Below are 16,299 nucleotides of genomic sequence, written 5' to 3' on the forward strand. Positions count from 1 at the left end.
TTATTCATGACTAAAAATCGTATACTTTCTTCAGTGTAGATTATGTTTCATGTGCTTGAAGTTAGATTGTTGATGCGAACGCTTGCAGCACAAATAGAAGTAACGCGTATTTGAAAGACCAATGCCGATATATTAGCATTGGAATGAAATTAACTTCTTCGAATAAACAATTTTGTTTTGGGAATTGAGAAAATTGATTTTAAGAAAGCTTATCGATTTTTTTTATTGTTACTGAAAATTCCGTATTTATTCACACACTTTAAAATTATAAAATGAAATGTTGATTTCATTACGCTAATTCACTTGAACTTTTCAAATTAGTGAATAAAGCCTGGTTTAAACTCTTTAAATCCTACTTAACTTTAAACTTTTACACAAAAGTTAAAATTAAAAGCCCGGATAAAAAAAAGTAAAAACATAAACTGTATTACTTATTATATCAAAAATTACACCGTTTACGAAAATTAAGATAGAATGTAACACAAAAACTAAGTATAAATGATCAAGTTATTGAGTTGTCTTTAATCATTCTCCGGCCTTCTTATTTTCCGGCTTCTTGTCCTCAGACTGCTTCTTACCGGCTTCTTTCTTCTGCTGCTTTATTTACGGTGGTTAAGTGCGGGCAGTAACAAATTGTTTCAAATTTATTGTTCTTCGCTAAACTATAAATTTAAAATTTCATCCAGTACACTTGTTGATATAGAAAATATTCATCTTTTCATTGTCCATCATTGTAGTATTAATTGAAAAAACTCATTGTACACTCTACCCGCGGCTCAAAAAATAAAGTTAAGATATTCTTTCAAGAAACTTTAGTACAAACTATTATGTTACTATGCCACACAAAATAAAAAAACATCTAAGCAATTAAAGATACATTGAAAATAATTTATTAGTTTAAAAATTTTCTAAAAACCGCATAAAACATTCTAATTTTATTTTCAACCAAAAAAAAACACAATTTTTCAATACTTAAAACTCAAAGTTTTAAACAAAATATATGGTATTTACTTTAATAATGTTTTTAAACAACTAGTATTGTAATATAGTTTTTGATTAATTGGACAATTTCAGATTGAGAGTCTTTATTCAACACGGTGTTTCGTGCAAACGCAATGATCACGATTTAAACTCTATTTAGTACTCTATAAAGTAAGACAAACAAAACAATATATACTACTATTAGATACTACTAATCAACACTAATCAATACTAACTATATTTTTATTAAAATTCGTTAATTAAATTAGCTTGCTAAAATGAGCAACGTTCAAAAAGAATCATAGAAAAGACAAGAAAGGATATTAGAGCAGTTTTCTCGGAACAAAACTTAAGAATTAAGATTGAATTAGATAGCAGCAATATAGACTTTCTGGATGTTTCACTTGATCTAAAAAATGATATATACCATCCCCACAGAAAATCCAACTCGAAAGAAAAATACATAAATATAACTCTAATTATCCACTAAGCGTCAAAAGAGAACTACCTTATATGATACAATATATATAGATTATTTGCTCTGTCAAAAAACAAATATATGTTTAACAAATAGAAAGAACCGTACGAGGAAGCGTTAAAAACCAGTGGCTTTAATAAAGTTCTAGAATACTCAAACCAAAAAGATGGCATAGCCGGTAAAAAAAACAAAAAGAAGAAGAAAAAAGAAAGTACTATATTACAACCCTCCATTTAGCTCAACTCTAAAAAGCAACTTAGGAAAAGAATTTCTAAACTTAGTAGACAAACACTTTCCTAAAAACGGACCCCTTAATAAAATCCTGAATAGAAACACAATCAAAATTAGTTACTCATGTATGCCCAACATAGAATCCAAAATTAATAAATAAAATCTTAAAATCATAGAAGAAAGTAAAACCCAGGAGAAAAATGAAACAACTTGCAATTGCAGAGTTAAAACCTTATGTCCAGTGGAAGGCAAATGCCTTTCCAGAAGTGTTATATACAAAGCCACAGTCACACACAATAACAAAGAACACCATTATATTGGATCCACCGCAAGAAACTTTAAAACAAGATACAACGAGCATATGCATAGCTTCAGAAATAAAAATCTGAGAGAATCGACGAAACTGAGCTTTATAATTCAGGCCGTCTAGTTCAACAAAGAGATGATCAAGAAAAACGTCAAGTGAAAGACAATGCATAAAATTAATCAATGCAAACCGAGCTTAAATACCTAACTAGAACATCAAAATTATAAAAAAGTACAAAATATGTAACTAGACTAGAACAAAATTGTAACTATTAAACTACAATAAAGTCATAAAAACTATTCAGAATACTCAAAGATTTATCCAAAGTATTTTAACTAGAAATTTTGAATTTTTCAAAAGTGACCCTCCGTGCTAAACTTACGCCATGCAAAAGTCACCCTCCTTGCAAAAGTGACGACGTGCAAAGGTGACCCACCGTGCTAAAAGGACACTTTGTGATAAAGCGACGATATGTATAAGTAATGCAGCATCCTAAAATGAGGCTTCGTGCTAAAGTGACCTACCGTGCTAAAGTGACGCACCGTGCAGTATTGATTTGACTCCCGTGTTTTTATGTTTAAAATTAATCAGAATAGTTTTAAATTTAAGATCTATATACAAAAAATTAAGTTTCGAGGTATCAAAAAAGTAAGCAGAAATAAGCGAATTTATCTAAAAAATTAAAAGTTTATTTGTATTTTACTTAACAAACTTATATAACTATTCTAAAAATTTTAAGTTTTTAAGTGTTTAAAAGTGTAAAAAGTCTTATTTTTACTTAGAATAAGCCAATTCAAAGGTTTATCAATAAAATCATTTTCAATATTTGTCTAAGCAACATTATTCTAACCAAAAGTTTTACAAGTCTTGTTTGAACAAACATTTTTCAATAAAATAAAACTTATAGGCTTAGTTTTCCTTTAGCAATTAATAAGTATAACACGGTTAAAATAAATAGAACAACCAAAAAGTGTTTAGTGTAGAAGCAGACAGTAATTTTTTAAATACTTTATTATATACTACGTATAATTATATTTTTTAAATTAATTAAACTTTTTATTGTAAACATTTTGGTCTGCACTGTACAGAAATTCATTTTTAACGTGCATATCTTTTAAAAATTAGGCGATCCGCTGCTTTTTAAAGTATCAACATAAAACTAAGTTTATTTACTTTTAAAACAAACAAAGTAATCAAGCCGCACTTATTGTTTAGAATGCTTAATAACTTTACGCCTACCTACTTGCTCATTACCAAGCAGCAAATAAGCAGGAAGTTTTTATGAAGTCAACAGTTAGTCACAACAAGCTTTCTACTTATTTATTACGCTTGTGTGTTGTGAGCAGCCTTACCAGTTTGTAAATTCTGTAAAGAATAAATGATATATTGAGTTTTGTAGATCAGCTGCACGATAATCTTTTTTTTTGTGTTTATAGTTCAAAATTTCATTGCTAAAAATAATGATTTAAAATGTGTTTTCAGACAGGAAGGTTTACAGGATTTGTTTGTTTTGCAGCTCGTAAGGCAAGTGTTTTAGAATAGTTTATTAAATCATTCGTAAAAGATAAATATAAATAAAAACTAATGTTAAAACTTTAAGCAGCCTGTTTATAATATTAAGAACTAAATACAAATAAAATATATGAAGTTTGTCTTATTGGCAACTACTCTTTATTCTACACTAGAAGTCGGTAGACAATTGGTTCTCACGGGCCAAATTTCAAGTTTCAAAATTTTTGACCGGTTTTAGTCACATTTAGCTACTTATAAGGGTCTGGCCTGGCCTTTTTAAAATGTATTTTTGTTTTTGAGTATAAAATTAATACTTAATATAATACTTATGTCCTAATATTATTTTTATCATGACTTATATATTTATTTAAATAAAATAACAATTTTGTTCTTTTCATTACCACCTAACTGTTTGAAATGAAATAAGCAATCTATCAGACGTTTTGTGTTTGAAAAAAAATACACGATACACTACCATAAAACATCAACTACAAACACAGTGATGCAGTAAAACAATTTATGAAGTTTGATATCCATTTCCTCTTCTAGTTCGGCTTCATATAGTATTGTTTTCATTTAGTGTTTTTTCTCTTTCTTCCAGTCTTTTGCATGTTGTAGGTAGATAACCATTACAAGAAGTCATTTACAAGCAACTCTCACTGACATCTGTAAAAAACTAAACTCAAAAAACAGATCTGAATTACTTCGTACACTTTTTATATAATCTACTTCTACCATTTAGTTATTATTTTATTTTAAGTTGTTGAAAATAATCTTTATATATTCAATACATGGCACATCACATTTTAAAGTTTTAGTTATTTTTGTTTAGGTAAATAATATACAAACAAAACTTATATTATTAGTTTCACTTAAACAGCGTTAGTTTTTCTTTTGAAACCCTTAAATACTTTACTAATCTTTTTGAAACAAAAAAGTAACAATCAATTACATTAAACTAGTCTGTTTTTTTAAAAGTTAAAAAAATGTAGAAAAATCAAGTTTGAAAGATTTTGCAATTTCAACAAAATAATTTACAAAAAAAAATTGGTTTTAGTAAATAGATTTTGATTTCTTCAAAATGTTTTTCTGAAATTTTCAATACAGTGATAAAATAGTTATAAAACAGACATTTTTATAATCACAAGCCAAAGCAAAGACCTAAATTATAAAGAATTAATATATTAGTAAAACACTGTAATGTTTGCACAGTGTTTGTACATATAAAAAGTAAAAACATTTATACTAAATAAAATTACTTATTGCATTGTCAACTTGCTGAATCTAATAAATTTTTCAATCCAAGTACGTAAGATTTTGTATACACTCCAAGATGTTGTTGTTTGAAAGGAAAATCAAAGTCTAAACTTTAAATAAAAACTACTAGGACTACTTCTGTCTTTTTTCACATACTTAAGCTTAAGCAGTGAAGATAATAAACGGTTTTTTAGTGAGATCTAGGTACTTAAAAAGAAAACTAATAAAAATACTGTTTTTTGTTCAAAAAACTCAATTTGAAATATAGTTTTGTTTAGCAGGCCAAATTTATATGTTCGAGGGCTACATATACATGCAAATTTTTTATTTGCGGGCCGCAGATTTTTCTTTCACGGGCCGCATTCCATTAAAAGAAAAAAACATGCTCGTGGGCCGTAGATTTACACTTCGAGGGCCGAAGTTGGCCCGCGGGCCGCAGTTTGCCGACCCCTGCTTTAAAGTATGCTGATTTATAGGCTTTAAGTACTGAAAAAGTTAAGATTTTATTAAAAAAATCTTATTTCTAAAAAAAGTATTTCTATGTAATTTTTTGGTAAAACAATATAAATTAAACTTAAAAACTGAGTGTTTATTCATTATCACATAGTTTTCGACTAAACATTATGTACAAAGTCAATATTAAGTTTTCAGGAAACCTCACTTCTTAAACTTCAAGTGTACACAAACAAAAAACTAGTTCCAAATATAATAAAAATTACAATAGGTTTTATAGAATAAAAAGCATGTTATCACAGTAATAATGTTTTAGAAATGAAAATGTTTATAAAAAATTGTACTCTTAATTTAAGTAGAAATATTTGTGAAATGTATAACACTATTTTTAAACAGCTTTAGTTTATTAACGTTATAGTTTATGATTGACAAAAAAACGACGTTCAATATGCTTAGTCCTAGAACCTGGTGCACAAAGAACTTTTAGTTATCGAGTCGCACACAACGGATTACTTTTAATGTCTTGTCCGGGACAAATATTAAAGGACTTAGGTTAAATAAATACTGGTTGTTTTATGAATGAATTTTATAAAAGCTTTTTTTATTTTTTTTTTTAGAGATACGCCTAATACTATGTCCATAGAATAAGAGTAAGTAATCAAAACATATACAAAATAATAGATTGCCTTAATAATGCATGCTCTTACTTTGAAAAGAAAAATGAATAACCGGAAATAGTGACAAAGTACATAAAAGCATGCGTTGTAATTTTGTAATTTAAAAGGTATTACTTTCAATATTAGAATATTAGTAAGCTAAGCTAGCCCATGTGCTCTGACATCAAAGTATTAAGATTATTAAATTTGTTAAACTCAGAAAAAAAGATTAGTATAGTGTTGTACGTAGACATGTTTATTATTAAAATAACTTCTAATCTACTAATTAGCTTGTTTAAACTTCAAAGTTTTTAAATAAACCTTTAGGACAGTTGTTTAGAACTATAACTTTTTTAAACTATTGTTTTTATGCAAAATCGAATTCGGTCGGTACAAAATTATTTCGAGTCTCGGTTATTTGGTTAAAATCAGTATATAAAAGTGAAATTTTTGATCTGAACGCTCTTGATATTTAAAACAATGTTCATGTAAATTTATTTTCGTACATAGAAACTGTTAAGTTATTTTTTACACAAACTTTGAACAAATAATAAAATTAGAACATTTTTAACAAAATAAAGTTTGTAAAGCTTTTAATAGTTCATAACTTTGTACTAGATAAAACTTGTTAACTTTGAAGTGCATATTTTTTTCACTGTTTAAAACATAATGTGTACACATGAAAACTCAAAAAACTGTATAAATGCAACAAACAATTTATTTTTTTCAAATATCCTACCACAGGTATTTTAAACTAAAATTGCCATCACCTAACATGGATTTCGTAGAAAAACAACTTTCTTCAAAAAGTAAGGAAAATAAATTTAAAAAAATTGATTTAAAAAAAAAAGGAAGTCTAACCTAAATAAAGTTATATTTTTATAACATATAGAATGGTAGAATGGTATTAAAGAAGTTTTGTTACAGTTGCACAAACAAAGTTAAATATACTGTTTATTAAAATAAGTAAAAAGTATCTACCAGTTTTTCAAGCTTTAAAGGTAAAGGAAATATATTAACACAAGTATAATTTTTTAACTTTTTTACGTAATTATACGGTAATTTTATATTAAATAAATATGTAAAAAGAGGCAATAACCCCGTATTACTATTATTATTTACAGCTGATGGAGTTTCGTCGTTTAAGGTAATTTTTTTTTTGTTTAAAAAGTATGTGTTACGTATGCTTTAACTATTTGTTATATTATTTTGTTTTTAGTTGATTTATACAGTTTTATACCATTTACTAACATAACATATATTTTAGTTTATTGGGATATTTTCTTGGTTTTAGAACAACTCTAAAAACTATGACTAAAAAAAGGTAAATCTGCGCGGGTTGCTTAATTTTTTTGTTTTTAAATCATTAGTGTTTGTTTAACAACTATCCTAAATTTTCAAGTTTTTAGCAAACAAACAAAACGGTTTTGTTTGTATGAAAAACCGACTAAAATATTTTGATAAAAATTAAACAATTTATGTCTTTTAAAACTAATTAAATTAGTCATCATTACTTTTGTGTTAATTTTATTGAGAGTAACAAAAGTAACTTACAGTTTACAAAAGTTTCAGTAAATTTAGAGTGTTTTCTATCATACTAAGTGATGGAAGTTTAATTATTCCTTTTATTTTGAAGACATTACACCTTTGTGATCATTTAGAAGTAACTGTTGTTGAGGGGAGAAATATTACGAATGGATGTTTTAGCGACAAAAGTTAGTTGATTTTGATAATAATTTGGTTTAACAAGTAGAGTATTATAAATATTTTCAAACTCATTTTTGTAACATTTTTATCTTTTAAAAATATTTTAGAGATTTTGTTTTTTTTAAAGGTATTAAAATGGAATATTGTTTCAGACTTTAAAGTAATAAAACAAGCACTAATTTGATATTTAAATAGTACTTAGTTTTATTCTTAAGTCCCGTTAAATAAAATATTTTAGGGGCAAAAAATTGTTTAACAAAATCCAGATTAACTTAATATTTATTAAGCTTTATCGAACCAAGAATATTCTTAAAGTTTATTTAAATTTTTATTCTAACTTAATTATATTTAAAAAAATAATAGTATGTACCAAAAGCTGTTTTTTAAAAGTCTTATTTTTAAGCAAAAACCAAGTAAATATAATTGCTTTTATATGAATAACTATCACTAAAATATTACTCAAAGTATATAGTCAAAAAAGCATTTACTCAGTTTGAAAAATACGTTATGCTTAATAACAGTAATTTTAAGGAAGTTTAAAAAGTAAACGTAAAATACTTGTCATAATTACACATTTTAGCATATCATATTAAATATGAATTTAAGGTACGAGCTCTACTGAAATTAATTATAAAGTTTACAGTTTAATTATTTATAGTGCTGTTTTAAAACTGTACATTTAAATCGTCAAAAATATATTTCACCCATAGTATTTTAGTGATACGCTTCAACAATAGTTTACAACAAACTGTTTTAAAAATTTTCCTATTTAATTTTAAAATTTTAAAAATTATCATATTCGTTTAACTTAATTCGTTTAATTAACTACAAAGTTTATAAAAATGTTAATTTATCATTTTTGTTTGTTGTTACTCTACTAAATTTATAAAGCTTTCAAGGTTTGAACAAACGTTAGTTTTATTTAACTGCGAGAAAAAAGCTTAAAAAATAAATATTAGAAATATTTTGTATTAAAACTTTACATAAACTTTTTCTATAACTTTTACTATTTTTCAGTTGATACACCAGATCCTTACGTTAAAATCGAAGTATTGGACGTTCCTGATTCTAAAAAAAGAACTAAAAGAATTAAGAACGACCCAAATCCTAAGTGGTTTGAAAAATTTGACTACTACATTCATCCTAACCCTACAAAGCCTACCATATGCAAGGTTCTTGATACAAATAAAAACTCTTTTTAAGCTATTTATATGCAAAACATAAAAATAGTTTCAACCAATTTAATTTTTTTATTAAAATTAAGTTCAATTGTAAGTTTTTTTTTTCTGTCAGCATGTATTTCTTTTATATATTTACTATACACATTTCAATTTGTCAAAAAATACTTAAAATAAAATTCCTAAAACGACAAAAACGATGTAGATTAGGATTTTAGACTCGGATTGGTTTGTCGACGATGAAATAGGCACAGTTAAGTTTGACTTGAACGAAATAAAAAACGGTGATGAAACTGTAAAAACTTTTAAGTTTCCAAAGGTGCGTACATTCATTTTGAAAAAATGTCATTCCTAATCATAAATTAAAAAATAAAAATAAATGGTGTTTTAATAGTTTTAAAGTTGAATTATTTTTTCAGGGTACAGAACTGGACGTTAGATTTAAACGTCAAGTTAAGTTAGTAACGTTTATTTTAATTAGTTTTTGGTAAAACTGTTTAGTCAATGATTTATGAATTTGAAAATATAAAAAGTATTATTCTTTTTAATTAATAACTTACTGCAATGTTTCTTTTATTTATTTACACTGGTTTAACAACAAAAAAGCAAACTATACTTATGAACTTAAAAAGAATTAACACTCATTTAAATATTTTATGCAAAACAATCAACTATTAATAAAAAAGCTGATTAAAAATCATGCGTAAAGACCAAAAAGTGTTTTTCTTAATATTTTAAAATACAAATAGAAAAGAAAATGATGTCAGGGTTGGTTCGAGTTTGTGTGAGGAAGAAAATAAATTCAGAAAGCTGCGCTTAAAAATCGCCACTGACAATCTCAGGAAGTTGCTAGGCAGCGAAAAGGGTCCAAGAAATGAACACGAGACCCCGTGCATCGCTGTTTTGGGCTCCGGGGGCGGCTACCGGGCTCTTTGTGGTTTTACTGGTGGCCTGAAAGCTTTGGAAGAGCTTGGAATTTTGGATTGTTCCATGTACTTGGCTGGATTGTCAGGATCTACTTGGTATCCCTACTTTCTTTAAGAACATTTTTTTAGCGAAATGAACAAAATAAATTTTGTATTTTGATTAAATTTTCTAAAAGAAAACTCAATGTATTACTTTTGTTGCTTGATTAAAAACAAAAAAAAAATTATTAGTTGATTAAAAATTCACCAAAAGAGCAGTTATTTAAACTTTTATGAGATCTTGTACAAACTTTATGGTGTAAATACTTTAGCTGCAAACTTTTTAAATTGCTGAAAGTTTAAAATATACATACATTCTAATTTTAATTATTTATTTAAGGTGTTTATCATCGTTGTATACAAATTCATCATTTCCTGAATTTGGTGTTGATTCTGCCATTGAAGACATGAAAACTAGAATCAGCAAAAGTTTCTACTCATTAGCGACACCCTACAACTTATACACAATAATGTTATTTTTTACTTAAATTAAAGAACAGTTTCATAATTAAAAAACACTATTACTGTAGTCAGTTTTTTTAAATTAGTAATTTTATATTAGTTAAATTAGCTTATTCTAAATAAAAAACGCTAAAACTGATCTTATAAGATATAACTGACAAATAATTTTGATAAATTATAAACAAAACATTAGCATAGTTCTTATTAAAACACCGAAATTTTGTGCATCGTTTTAAAGTTGCTCCAATATACTTATTAATTTTTTTTTGTAAAAAAAAAAACTTGAGTACGGTAATAAATAAAAGTATAAATACTTTAGTATATCATGTAAAACAAAAAGAAATACTATCTATATAGAAAAAGAACAATGATAAAAGCCAAAAAGGGACAACCAGTCTCTTATACAGATATTTTTGCCTAAATGCTTGGGGAACATTTGCTTGGAGAAAAAGTTAGTCTTTTAATCTGTATCAACCTAATTAATGCCACATAATATTCTGCCTAAAGCACATAGCATTTTTGTAAAACTTAAAAAATATTTGTATAACGTTAAAGGTTTTGTTCCGTGTTTTAGTTTACTAAAACGTATAACAAAATATTAAATCTAAAAATTAGTTTACTAAATATTTCTTAAACTGAAATGAGTTGTAAACAGTTAGTTGCCTCGATCTTGTTTTATAAAACCTAACAAAAAAAAAGTCAGAAACAGCAAAACTTTCCGACTTTCATGAAAAGGTAGACAAGGGGCAAGCTCCATTACCCATGATGTCTTCTATTTTGCTCAGATTAAATGAAGTATCTTCAGTGTACAACGGTAGGTAATAAAAAAAATATATATTTTGTAGAAGCTAAAGTATCAATAAAATTACTGGAACACATTTTACCACTAAAACTTTATTAGTAGGTTAACATGTGTTTTTGCATTTGTTCGTCTAATAGTTATAAAATCTTTAAACAACGTTTTAAAATTTACGAGTCTTTTATAAAAGAATAAAATTATCTAGACTGGTTTGAATTCACTCCATACGAAGTTGGAATATCAAAACACCAAACGTTTGCTCGCACCAAAGATTTCAACTGCCTATATTTTCTAGGAAATATTATAAAGAAATATGAAGAAGCACCACTACAATACCTCATGGTTTGTTGTAACATTTCAACCATAACAATCTTAAATCGGTTCTACAAAATAACTCCTTATCTACTTACTTAACTTTTATATCTTGCAATTATTTTTTTTATTTTCAAAGCTTATTATATAATGTTTTTGGTCATCTGCCGTTTTGAAATTTTTGTGGTATTATACAAATGTGTAGTAAACATTAGACAAAAAAACTACTTAACTGTGTTCTGTATTTCTATAAAGATATTAGGAAGATAAAATTGTGTTACAAGATTTCTATTTTTTGTTGTAAATATCCGTTTGTAAGTTTTTCTATGAAGTATACATATGTTTTAAAAATAGTATATTTTTAATGGTAATTTTTGACTTGTAATAGTAAGCTAAAAACATACTTAACAATTTATGAAAAAACCATATTTAGCGTTACATTTGCTTAATTAAAACGTAGAGAATAAAAAAACAAATAGTTATGTACTTATACTTTTGATATAAAGGTTTTCCTTATTTTATCTTTGAGTTATATTATCAATCTACTATGATAAATAATATTGCAAATTTGTTAAATAATAAGACCCATTTCGTAAAAATATACTTACTATGTTTTCGATCTTTAATTTTACACTATAATACTTAATTAAATTACAATAAGTTGTTTTTAAGTTAAAACAAAGTTCCATAACTATTAATAGATGAAACTTTAAAAAAGAAAACTTATATAAAAATTCACACTTAAGGTTTCTTTAACTTTTACTACATTTAAAAAAACAAATTTTTGAACCAGAACTTAGAAATAGAAATAGTTTTTCGAAGTAAATAAAATAATTTTAGGCTGTTTGGGGTAGCGCTTATGCAATAGACCTGAAAAGACAACTGTCCTTATACTGCGGGTATGAAAATAACGATATCGAATGCTTAGACGTCAAAAACCCAACAACTGGCGAGAATAACACAAGTGCTAAAACTTTGCATTTGATTTGTAAAGCAAAAGTCATAGTTGATCTTCTTGTATTTTTTGTCACGGAGTATTTCAAATACAAAGCTTTGTAATCAATAAACATACTCTAATTTTTGTTATCGTTTTAAGAACACAATTTCACAACCATCAAGTTTTAGTGTTTAAAAGAAAGGTTTCTGCTTGAGATGTTTTTTATGCTAACTAGTAATTTACACAGGTAGCAATAAACGAAACGATTCTACTAAAAATGTACTAGGAGGTCAGAATGAGCTAGAACAAAAGTAATTTTATAGTTTATTTTAACTATAGTTTAAAATAGATACTTGACACTTGTATATTTGTTTTTTAAGTTTTATTAAAATGCATGAAGTATTTCTACACAAGTTAACTAATAACGTTTTTTTATTTTATATTCAATTTTTTTATTACAAACTTTTATAATTATTTGTGTTAACATCAAGTAAAACTTTTGATTTGGTCTAAATTTTTTCCTACTAAAACCTGGTTTTAAATAAAATAATTAATAAGCACTTTTGTTGATAATCAAAAGCTTATAATAAGTATTTATTTACATAATGAAACTATTATTACGATTCATTCTTATCCTCCAATAAAACTTCTTGTACATGCTCTAAATTTGAACAAAAAAGTTTTTTTTTTGTTTAATGACCAACAACAAAAAAAAAATTGTTATTATTTTTTAAGTATAATTTAGTTTTTTTTTTTTCCAAAATTACATCTTTTTAAACTAGATTACTGAAGATCAAGACAAAACTGCATAAGTTTTATTACAAAAAAAAAACAGTAAATTTCTTTCTTTATACGTTATTGCATGATAATAGTGATTTCAAAGTAATATAATAAAAAATAAATGTAATATTTCCAGAGAAACTTTTTCGAAGTACATATGCCAAGCCTGTAACACAGATAACGAAAAGAACGAAGAAGGAAAAGAAGACTCAACTATATTAGATGATTTGATAAACTTTCTGCTGAAAATTGACTTTTTCAAAGTATTTTTTTATTTTTGTTTGTTAAACATTTTACTAACTTTTACCAAATAATATTTTTAAATGATTACAATGACTGTGTTTAGTAAAATATTTTTTTAATTATAAATAAATACAAATTTTACTTATAGTCTGTTACAAATTATTAATAGTATATATACTTATAAAGCTTTTTATTTATTATCTCAGATAAAACCTACAAGACATAAGAAAGCTAGTTATAATCTGATATTTTATCTTTAGTATTAATTTTTCTTACAAGTAATGTATAAAGATTGTTCTTAAAGCATTTTTGCTGGTTTATAGCGACGTTCAAAGTTTAAATGACATTTGTATAAAACATGAGAACTTTTACACACTATTAACTAGTTTGTTTTTGTTAGTAAAAAATAAATATCGATTTTCTTTCAAATGTTTTTAAAGTATATTCTGTTTAAATTAAGATTAATGAAAAAGTTAAAAGTTTTCAAAATTACAATCTGTTGCGTTTCAAAAGTTTTAACTATGTTATAATACTGTTTTTGTGTTATAGTTTTCTGCGTCTAGCGCTTAAATTCAACTTCAGCCACTGATTTTACAAGATTCTGCTAATACATTTATAATGAAAAATAAAATATGTATTAGTTGTGAATTAAAATAAACTTTATGTAAATTGAAAAAAATTAAACACTTGAAGTTTTTTTTAATGTAAAAGATGTTGCAACCGTAGAAAATGTATGTAATTAAGTAACTAACTATAGTTTTTTTTAGAACATGAGCCAAAAACTTGGAGGATTTGTATTTAATTTTTTCAGAGGTCTGGATGTTTTGATGAACGAAAGCTCTTTTCATAAAAAAGAAAATTTGGAAGGTTTTTTAATTGCATATTACTAAAATAAGCATTAGTTATTGGATAGAATAGTTCGAACAAATAAAGGCTTAGTACAAGTATACAAAGTTTTTGTGTTTTTTAATAAAAGTTATTATAATGAGAAAGATTGAGCAAACTAAAATGCTTATGAAAATTAAAAGAAAAAAAGTGGTATATTAAATATATTTTCAAAATCTTGATATATTTTTTATGTTAGAAATATAAAGCTTGATACTTCAACACTTTTGATTGTAACAAGAACTATTAAATAATAAAAACATTATCATTTTAAATTAAAAACATATTTTTTAATTCTTAAAATAGGTCGTTCTATTGACCGTTGATTTTATTAAGTAAATCAAAAATAAAATAAGTAATTAAAAATAAAACAAATATTCCGAAAAAAAGATTGAAATTAAACTTTATAGATTAAAAATTAAAACTAAAACAGACGTAGATGTGGAGAAAGAAAAGTTTTGTGAAAGTGTACTAAAGGATGAAGAAAAAATTTATCTATGTGATGCTGCACTTGCATTTAACTCACCTTATCCAGTTATTTTGAGACCGGAACGAAATTGTGACGTAATAATATCTTACGACTTTAGCGCGAGAGATGAAGAAGACACGATGCCTTTTAAGGTTTACTGGTGTATTTATGTCTTATAGTAGTTTTTATAAAAGCATTTAGGATAACTACACTATACAGTTGTTTACAGAATGTTTGTTAAAAGTTAAATAAATAAAGAATATGTTGTAAAACTATGCATTTAGATTTGTTCATTTAAATTGCACTTAACGTTTTTTAGTTTTTGTTTTTATTTTTCACTCATACATTAAGCTTTTACTTACTTTTTTTTTCTTTATGAAATTGTTCGGTTTTCAGAGCTACCTAAATTTTATTCAAAATTAAGTTTTTGATTAAAAATCAAATTTCAGAACCTCCTACTTGCGGAAAAGTGGGCACAGTTGAATGGCATACCGTTCCCTCGAATTGATGCTTCTGTATACGACAGAGAAGGACTAAAAGAAATGTATGTTTTCAAAGACACTGACCCCAAATGCCCTGTTGTCATTCATTTTTGCTTGTGCAATGTCATGTTCAGAAAGTTCAGTAAACCAGGTACAGTGATCTAAAATAAAAGTGTTAAGGATAGAAAATAAAAACTATAGCACTAACTTGGTCACTGCAATGACTTTTTAATGCGTTTGCTTTATGAAAAGTTTGATTTTCTAGTATATTACAACAGTTGGTAAATTTTAAAAACAACTCCACTTATATTACATGTATTTCGAAGTCAGGATTTAAGTTCTTTCTAGTAAAAACCGTATGTAGTGTTTAAAAGGTATTTTAGTTTTTTACTAGTTTTAAATTTTTTAGAGAAATATGTACTAATTTTCAGGAGTAATGAGGGATCCAGAAGATAAGGAAGGAAATTTTGATATATTTCCAAAAAATTCACCATACGCTACATTCGACTTGCAATATAAAACAGAAGAATTTGAAAAATTGCATAAACTTGTTAAATTTAACACTGAAATTAACAAACAAGTTAGTTTTTGTTAGACCTTTTTATTTTAAATGTACTATTGTTTGTTTTGATGTTCACATTTATTAAGAAAATCTTTATTAGTAGACAATTTTTATTATTTTCAGTTTAATAGATAACTTTAGACTTAAATCATTTATATCGCTTATAATTAATATGTAAAGACAAGTTTTAAATTAGATTAACAACACAAAAACCATTAATTTAAACTTTGAGTCTAGAACAAAACTTCTATTGTTTTCAATGTTTATAGTTACAAATATTCTTATTTTCTAGGAAAGTATTTTTAAAGTGCATAAAAAGTATATAATGAAAGTTATTAGTTTAACTCTATGTTGTTTTATAAAAAGCTTAACATAAAACTAGCAATAAAAAAACTTTGTGAGAGGTAATAAAATAATTTTAAAATAAATCTTATGTTTAGTAAGAATAATAATTTGTTCAATATCATACAGAAAATACTTGATATTCTTGCGGAATGCGTTAAATCGCGAAGAAGCTAAGTTCTGCAAAAAACCACTTCAAATGAGTATATATCAGAACAAGATTTTTTTTTCTAAAAATTATGCTTTACTTTAATGAAATTTTATCCTGAGATTCAGAAAAGTTAAAATATGTCGTAATTTT

At 25.7% G+C, this 16,299-nt stretch overlaps 1 pseudogene; it reads left to right on the forward strand.

Moving 5' to 3' along the window:
• The first annotated feature begins 6,650 nt into the window (after positions 1-6,650).
• Positions 6,651-16,175, forward strand: LOC145836719 (cytosolic phospholipase A2-like; annotated as a pseudogene).
• Positions 16,176-16,299: the final 124 nt, after the last annotated feature.

Source organism: Thalia democratica, chromosome 5, assembly GCF_965202585.1.
Source record: "Thalia democratica chromosome 5, ktThaDemo2.hap1.1, whole genome shotgun sequence".
NCBI classification, from domain to species: domain Eukaryota; kingdom Metazoa; phylum Chordata; class Thaliacea; order Salpida; family Salpidae; genus Thalia; species Thalia democratica.